Source organism: Marmota monax, unplaced genomic scaffold, assembly GCF_021218885.2.
Source record: "Marmota monax isolate L192 unplaced genomic scaffold, Marmota_monax_Labrador192_F-V1.1 WCK01_AAM20220418_F8-fsc00175, whole genome shotgun sequence".
Lineage (NCBI taxonomy): Eukaryota > Metazoa > Chordata > Mammalia > Rodentia > Sciuridae > Marmota > Marmota monax.
Window position 1 is genome coordinate 1,288,542 of NW_026695246.1, and position 8,240 is coordinate 1,296,781.

Below are 8,240 nucleotides of genomic sequence, written 5' to 3' on the forward strand. Positions count from 1 at the left end.
GCTAGAGGATACCTGCATTTCTTAGAATATGGCCACTTCCTCCACTTTCCAAGCCACCAATGGCCAGTTGAGTGTTGCTCTTACCATAGTGTAGCCATTCTGATACTCTGATTCAACTCTTCCTTTCACATTTAAGATGCAATTGTGGTTGCATCATAGCAAATTTTAAGATATTCTAATTAGCAAACACAATCCCATTTTTTATTAAATTTTCCTTTTTGTGTGTCAGTAACTTTTCTTTCTCTTTCCAAAATACCTGACAAGAACAACATAGAGTAGGAAAAAAAATTGTTTTGGCTCATTATTCTAGAGGTTTAGTTTGTGGTGGGCTGACTCCATTGCTCTGGGCCCATGATGATGTAGCATCTCATCATAGAAGGGTGTGATGAAGGGAAGCTGTTCTTCTTATGGCAACCAGGAAGGAGAAAATCAATCAGGGGAAGGGCTTCAAGGCAGATAAACCCTTCCAGGGCATGTTTCCAATGAGCCACCTCCTCCAATCATGCTCTACCTACCTACAGTTACCAATCAGTAGTCAATCCATTTAAAGTAGGATGAACTGATTAGTTTACAGTTATCATAATGAAATCATTTTACCTCTTACTATTTCTGTATTAACAAAGGAGATTTTGTAGAGCACCTTATATCTAAACCATAACATTCCATCCCTAGCCCATCAAAACTCACACCCATCTGAAAATGCAAAATTTATTTAGTCTATCTCCAAGAGTCTCATAGTCTGAATAGTTTTAGTAGAGCCCAAATGTCCAAGTCCAAAATCTTCTCTTTGATTCAAGCAAACTCTTGATGTTTAGTCCCTGTAGAAATCAAATTAAAGTTACCTTCATTCAATATGTAGTGGCACAAAGTAAATATTCCCATTCCAAAAGGAAAAAAAAAAATAGAGTCATGGAAGAAAGGGGTAGAGTCAAAGTAAGACTTGAATCCATTGGGAAAACAACTTCTAGGACTCTCTGTGAAATTTTGCTGGAAACCTCTGTGACCTCCCAATGCCATTGGTATGAAATTAGAACCCTGTAAATAATGACAAAGTCTGCTACCAGACTCTTCATACAACATTCTGAGTCTTTATTTTAGATCAGTTCTAAATACTTCTGAACCACATGGTCATGAAAGTCACAGCAAGGACCCTACTTTTAGCTTCCAAATTATATGTAAGTTAGCTTTGTGTACCTATGACAAAAATACCCAACAAGGATGTAACAGTGGTCCACTTTATGCTTTGAATATAGCCTTTTCTGCTCTGTTACTGTGCTATGGATTCTATCAGAACAAAGTAAAGACAAGATGGCACACTTAGTGTGAATGCCACCTCTGCTATAAATCTGTTGTAACTTAGGTATGCATGATGCTGTCGCAACTTTGTTGCAATCCTACAACATAAAAGTACCCAATCAGAACGTGCATTACTCTCTATGGGAGATATAGAGCTTGCAAGAGGTTCAAAAGGCAACACCTTGCTGTGTTTGATGCTCAGTCTTTGGAGGATAATTCTCTGAGCCTGTGCTGGCACAGATAAACATTACTTCCTATTTAATGCTCCAGTGCCCTGTCTCTCTGTGAATGAATACTGCAACATCACTATGGGAAAAGGATCAGCTTTTGGTGACAAGAACATCTCAGAGGAGAAAAAGTTTATTTTGGATCGCGGTTAAGGGGTTCAGACCATGGCCAGCCAACTCCATTACTCTGGCCCAAGATGAAACAGTGTATCATGGTGGAAGAATATGGCAGAGGGAAACTGCTCTACTCATGGTAACCAGGCATAAGAGAATGTAAGAAAGGGGCTGCAGAACAGAAGAATTGTTTCAGGGCATACGTGCAGAGACCTACCTCCTTCATGCATGCCCTCCCTGCCTAGAGCTAACTTGACCAAGTCAGTCCATTTAAACTTTGATTAACTGAATAAGTTATAGCTCTCAGAATCTAATAATTCCACCTCCATATAGTCTTGCATTAACACAAGAATTTTGGGGGGATATCTAAACCCCTCATGTTAAATATGTAAAATGACAAATTCCAAAATAGTGTGGCGTGGAAAGAGGGAGTGAGGAAGAGGGCAACACATTGAAAACATTAATCCTCTCTCAATATATTCTTTCCCGGTAGAAGAAAAGACCTGGGGAGGAGATATCCATCAAGCCTGGAATGACAGTCTCTGGGAAGAGGCCAAAGCACTGATTGTTCCCAAAACAAATTCTTCCCCAGACCCTCCCTCTAGCCCAATAAAGACAAATCCCAGATACTGTGACTACTAACCCCAGACCCTCCATCTTACCCAGTAAGAACAGATCTCAAATTCCTGACAACCTCAACTGACAAGCTCATTAATTATAAGTCATCTCTCAGTGTAACCCATATAAGCACACATTCTGCCTTTGGCTGGTGGCTCATTTTCCACCAGGAAAGTGGCTCCATCAGAGACATGACTCCATTGCTGAACAAAGACTCTGCTGATCTGTGAAGTATGCACCTGGCTTGGTACTTCTGTGCTAACCCCTCATATCCAAACTATAATACCTAGCATGTAACATAACACCTCACTAATTCCTGATATAAGGGTATGAACATATTTGAGATTCAATTATTTTTTTTAATTTTTTGCCTTCCAAAGTTGTAAAGTAGACAATTTTCTAGGATGTTTCTCCTTATTTTTTGATTTTACACATAAGATAACCAGGATGGTAACCTAACTGAATGTTTGACATGCTGAAGACACTACCATTCTTGGGAGAAATTAACCTGAATCTTTTCCTTGGTAGGTCTTCATTGTAGGTAGAAATCTTACAAAAACACATTCATAGTATGGTGAAGTTTGGGATACAATAATCATTATTAACACTTCAATAAATTTTAGTGCACACAGAGAAGACAGTATGGGGTGGGAATAAGTTACAGAGAAAGAAGGGTTAAGAATAGAGCCAAGCACTAAGGCTGGGCACAAGTCAGTGAACTGGAGAATGTCTGATTCAGCGGCAGTATTAACAACTTCAGTTGCAATAAATTCAGTGTTTGTACAGAGCTCATAGGGCAGAATTCAGAAGTCAGGTCCAAAAAATATTAAGAGTCTTTTTAGCAGTACAGTTAGATGCATAAAGAATATTCATTTTCTCTTAGCAGTGTTTGTGGAACACAGGTTGATGGATCATGGTCTGGTACTTGGTTGCAGAAAATTTTGAGGAAGAATTTTAAAGTTCCAAAAAAAAATTGATAACTCATTGACATCCCAAATCTGGACTATAGTAATAAAAAACAATATTCACCAGAAGTAAGAATAAATCTTACAAAATTTCAAAAAGAGAAAAACCTAATATGAAAACTTAGACCTTAGGTCAGAACAGTTATATACTACACACTAAATACTGTATCTTGAGTGCTAGGTAAAAATTAACTTTCCTCAGTTAAGTCAAACCCATCTTGGTGACAGAAGTTAAACTTCATCAGAATCAAGTAGTCTTCATGCGGGTTGAGGATATTTAAAAGAGGGGGATCTTCTGGAAAAGATAGGCAGTGAATCTCTAATGTAATCATTTTGCATTTAGCATAGCACTCCTCATATTTTTGTTATTTGATTCATTTATTAATTTTTAAAGAAATAATAATTGTCTAAGAAGCAACCAAGTCTTATTAACCTAAACTCTATCTTAATGGTCCTAGAAAAATATCTATTCATTTTAAACGAACATTTGCACATTTACCTACATCTAGTGTTCTTTGGTAACATTACCTTTCTTAAAACATTTTGTTTGTTGCCATACTATGTGATTTATAAATATTTGTTATTCTCAATTTGATTATGGGTTTTAAAAGACAATTTATGGTACTCAAATATAACAATTCAAATATAGAAAGAAAGGCTTTGAAAAACTAAAATGACATTCTTTGAGAATTAAAAGAATTTCAGCTTTTTCCTCATTCATTATAATTACGTGATCCCTTACTTAAACTATTCCTAATGTTTCTTCCCACTTGACAAAATTCTTTACAATTAAAAATATTTACTCATGAATATTACAGCAACTAACATTAGTTTTGTGAGCAGGTTATGGTTATTGTTTCTACATATATATTTTCTTACCTTTGCTTACCAATTCATATTGATTGATTGATTGATTGGTTGATTGATTGTAGTGTTCAGGATTAAACCCATGGTCTTACACATGCAAGGATTTATATCCATAGCCCTTCTTAGACCGTTCTTATTTCATTTTGAAACAGAGTCTCACTATGTTATTCAGGCTTACCTTAAGTATGTGATCCTCATCCTTCACCTCTAGTTTCTGGTATTATAAGACTATCCCACCACACCCAGCCATTTTAAATTTATTATTACTTAAATAAAATTATACTTGCTCAATTTAACTTTATAGCTTCCTTAATACTAGTTTGATACAAATTAAGTTTACTAACTATTATCAATATATACCCAACAATTTTAATATTTCTTTTCTGCATTGGTCTCTATAATGTTCTTGGACTTTTTATCCATTTTGGTCTCAAAGAGATGGATGTATATGTAGGTAGGTAGGTGATAGAGCCGTTGATTCATTTATTGCTTGTATAGATGTACAAAAAATCCTTTTTTCCAATTTATTTATTTATTTCTAATTTGTTTTACATAACATAAAAATGCATTTCAATTCATAGTACAGAAATGGAGTACATTTTTTTCATTTCTCTGGTTCTGCACAAAGTGGAGTCACACCATTAATGTCTTCATACATGTATTTAGGGTAATGATACCCGTTTCATTCCACCATCTTTCCTACCCCCATGCCTCCTCCTTTCCCCTCTTTCTCCTTTGACCTATCAAAAGTTTCTCCATTCCTCCCATGCTCCCCTTTATCCCCATTATGTATCAGAATCCACATATCAGATAAAAGATTTGGCTTTTGTTTTGGGGGGGATTGGCTTAATTCATTTACCTGCAAATGCCATGACTTATTCTCTTATAATTATGAGTAATATTCCATTTTGTATTTATACCACAGTTTCTTTATTCATTCATCTATTGAAGGGCATCTAAGTTGGTTCTACAATTTAGCTATTGGGAATTGTGCTGCTATAAACATTGAAGTGGCTGTGTCCCTTTAGTGTGTTGTTTTTAAGTCCTTTGGGTACAGAATGAGGAGTAGGATATCTGGGTCAATTGGTGGTTCTATTCCAAGATTTATAAGGAATCTCCATACTGCTTTCCAAATTGATTTCACCAATTTGCAGTCCCACAAGCAACGTTTTAGTGTGCTTTCCCCCCCACATCCTCACCAACACTTATTGTTGCTTGTATTCTTAATAACTCTCATTTAGAATGGAATGAGATAAAATCTTAGTTTTGATTTTTATTTCTCTAATTGCTAGAGATGTTGAACATTTTTTTTTCCATATATTTGTTGATTGATTGTATATCTTCTTCTGAGAATTGTCTATTCAGTTCTTTAGACCATTTATTAATTGGGTTATTTTTGTGTGTATGTGTTAGTTTTTTTTTTTTTTTTTTTGAGTTCTTTATATATCCTAGAGATTAATGCTCTATCTGATGTGCATGTGGTAAAGATTGGCACCCATTCTGTAGGCTTTCTATTCATCTCACTGATTATTTGTTTTGCTGAGAAAAAGCTTCTCACCTTGAATCCATCCCATCTATTGATTATTGATTTTATTTCTTGTGCTTTAGGAGTTAAGAAAGTAGGGGCCTAATCCAACATGATAAAGATATGGTCTGCTTTTTCTTCTATTTGGTGCAGGGTCTCTGGTCTAATTCCCAGGTTCTTGATCCACTTTGAGTTAAGTTTTTTGCATGTTGAGAGATAGGGACTTGATTTCACTTGGCTGTATATAGATTTCCAGTTCTTCAAGCACCATTTTTTGAAGAGGCTATCCTTTCTCCAGTGTATATTTTGGCACCTTTGTCTGCTATGAGTTAACTGTATTTATGTGGGTTTGTTTCTGTGACCTCTATTCTGTACATATCTACATGTCTATTTTGGCACCAACACCATCCCATTTTTGTGACTATTGCTCCATAGTATAGTTTAAGGTCTGGTATTGTGATGGCACCTGCTTCACTCTTCTTGATAAGGATTGATTTTGCTATTCTGGGTCTTTTATTTTTTCAGATAAATTTTATGACTGCTTTTTCTATTTCTATGAGGAATGCCATTGGGATTTTGATTGGAATTGCATTAAATATGTATAGTGCTTTTGGTAGTATGGTCATTTTGACAATATTAATCCTGCTTATCCAAGAAAAGGTGAAATCGTTCCATCTTCTAAGGTTTTCTTTAATTTCTGTCATTAGCATTCTATAGTTTTCATTGTAGAGGCCTTTCACCTCTTTCATTAAGTTGATTCCCAATTATTGTAGTTTTTTAAGCTACTTTGAATGTGGTAGTTTTTCTAATTTCTCTTTCAGAGGATTAATCACTGATATACAGAAATGCATTTGACTTATAGGTGTTGATTTTATATCTTTATTTATTCTAGAAGCTTCTTGGTACAATTTTTGGATCCTCTAGGTATAGAATCATGTTCTCAGCAAATAGTGATAGTTTGAGTTCTTCTTTCCCTTCATATCCATTTAATTTCTCTCATTTGTCTAATTGCTCTGGTTAGAGTTTCAAGAACTATGTTAAATAGTAGTGGTAAAAGAGGGCATCCCTGTCTTCTTCCAGATTTTAGAGGGAATGCCCTCAATTTTTCTCCATTTAGAATGATGTTGGCCTTGGGCTTAGCATAAATAGCTTTTAGATATGTTCCTATTATCCCTAGTTTTTTAGTGTTTTGAGCATGAAGGGATGCTGTATTTTGTAGACTGCTTTTTCTGCATCTATTGAGATGATAATATGATTCTCATCTTTAATTCTATTGATGTGATGAACTACATTTATTGGATTCTGTATGTTAAACCAACATTGCATCCCTGGAATAAACCCCTCTTTATTATGGTGCACTATCTTTTTAATATGTTTTTGTATTTTATTTTTCAGAATTTTATTGAGAATTTTTGCATTTAAATTCATTAGAGATATTGGTCTCAAGTTTTCTTTCCTTGATGTGTCTTTGTCTGGTTTTGGAATCAGGGTGATTTTGGCCTCATAGAATGAGTTTGGAACTGTCTTTCTTTTTCTAGTTCATGGAACAATTTGAGGAGTATTGGTATTTGTTCTTCTTTGAAGGTATTGTAGAACTCAGCTGTGTATTCATCTGTTCTTGGGCTTTTCTTTTTTGGAAGATTTTTTTATGGTGTGTTCTATTTCATTGCTTGAACTTGATTTGCTTAACTGTGTATACAGTCCTCATTCAGATTGGGTAAGTCATACGTCTCTTGAAAACTGTAGATGTCTTCAATATTTTCTATTTTATAGGAGTACAAATTTTCAAAATAATTTCTAATATTTCTCTAGTGTCTCTCATGATATTTCCTTTTTCAACACTTATTTTAGTAATTTGAGTTTTCTCTCCTCTTCATTAACATAGCTAAGGGTTTATAAATTTTTTAATAGTCTTTCTCTTTTTAATATTTACTTTTTAGTTATAATTAGACACAATACCTTTATTTTATTTATTTATATGTGGTGCTGAGGATCGAACCCAGGGCCTCGCATGTGCCAGGCAAGCACTCTACCACTGAGCCATAACCCCAGCCCCAGGGTTTATAAATTTTATTTATTGTTTTCAAAGATCCATCTTTTCATTTAGTCAATTTCTTCAATTGTTTCTTTTTTTCAATTTTATTGATTTTGGCTGATTTTAATTATTTTATGTCTTCTACTAATTTTGGTTTTGATTTGTTCTTTATTTTCTAGAGCTTTGAGATGTAATGTTAGGTCATTTCTTTCTTGGTTTTTTTCTTCTTTGAAGGTATGAACTCCCTGCAATGAACTTTCCTGGTAGTACTGCCTTTATAGTGTCACAGAGATTTTGATATGTTATATCAGTATTCTCATTTACTCTAAGATTTTTTAATCTTCTCTCTGATGTATTTTGCAACCCATTGTTCATTCAATTGCATATTATTTAGTCTCTAGATTTTGGGATAGCTTCTATTTTTATCATTGATTTCTAATTTTATTCCATTATGGTTTCATAGAATTCGTGGTATTATCTCTACTTTTTTTGTGCTTGCTAAGAGTTGTTTTGTGGCATAATATGGTCTATTTTAGAGAAGGATTCATCTGCTGCTAAGAAGAAAGTGCATTCACTTGTTGATGGATGAAATA